Raw genomic sequence first — 956 nt, 5'->3', positions numbered from 1 at the left:
GCATTATTATAACACACTCCCTTCATTTTTCGCCTGTCGGTAATGGCCCAGGCTGCGGGGAGACTCGTTTGGACCCCTGAGGGGAGGCAACACTCAATGGGGTTTCATCACTCAGAGAGGGTAGATATTAATTCCGGGTTGCCCAGCGCACCCGCACCCGCATATGGAAACATGGTTGGGGCTAAATTCGCATTGCTCATAGGAAGTTGGTCATGTGTGGACATATTCGTATTTCTTAGGGTAAAATCAGACACACTAAATTGCAAAAATGTTCTACGGAATAACCCTCATCTGCTTTGTTAAGGAGGGGCGAGCCCAAAGGGTCCCCCGACTGAGCATCTGTGCTCCCTTGTCTGTCTGTGCTCCCCCCCCCAGCCCCCATTCCCCGCCATTAAAAAGTCCATTGTGCAGCAGGGTGCCTATGGGGAAAGCAGCACGTCCCCACCTCGCGCGCACAATGGTTGGTGGTGGGAGCCCAGCGCTGCACTCTAGACTTCACAGTGCGGTGGAGCATCGCGCCAGCTGCACCCGGGCGGCGGACGTGTGACTGTGACAACATTGTAGTAAAAAGGCGCAACTGTCAGGAACAGCCCACAAAAAAAGCACGTCCTGTTACTCTGCGAGCGTCACTGGGCAACGTGACTGTGTGTTCCCCTACGCCAGCACCATGACCCGGGGCCAAAGGCCGGCGAGGGGCCCTTCCCCAGGGGTCAGTCAGCTGCCTCAGTGGGGGAGGGAGGAGGTGGGCCCGGTCAGGGGGTTGTCTGACTTTGTGTCAGGCTTCCTGTTCCCGGCACCGTTTGGGAAGAGGGCGGGTGGGGGCGGGTGCATGAGGTGGAAGGTGAGCTCGGAAGTTTTGCGGCACCTATGGGAAGGGGGAGTGACCGAGCCAGCGCAGCGCCGGCCGGCACCAATCAGGCAGGGCGCCTGGTACACACTCCTCCTTGGCAAATAGT

The sequence above is a fragment of the Ambystoma mexicanum genome, chromosome 5p (assembly GCF_040938575.1).
Source record: "Ambystoma mexicanum isolate Mex_15411 chromosome 5p, UKY_AmexF1_1, whole genome shotgun sequence".
NCBI classification, from domain to species: domain Eukaryota; kingdom Metazoa; phylum Chordata; class Amphibia; order Caudata; family Ambystomatidae; genus Ambystoma; species Ambystoma mexicanum.
The sequence above is the reverse complement of the archived record's forward strand: the minus strand, read 5'-3'. Positions refer to the sequence as shown.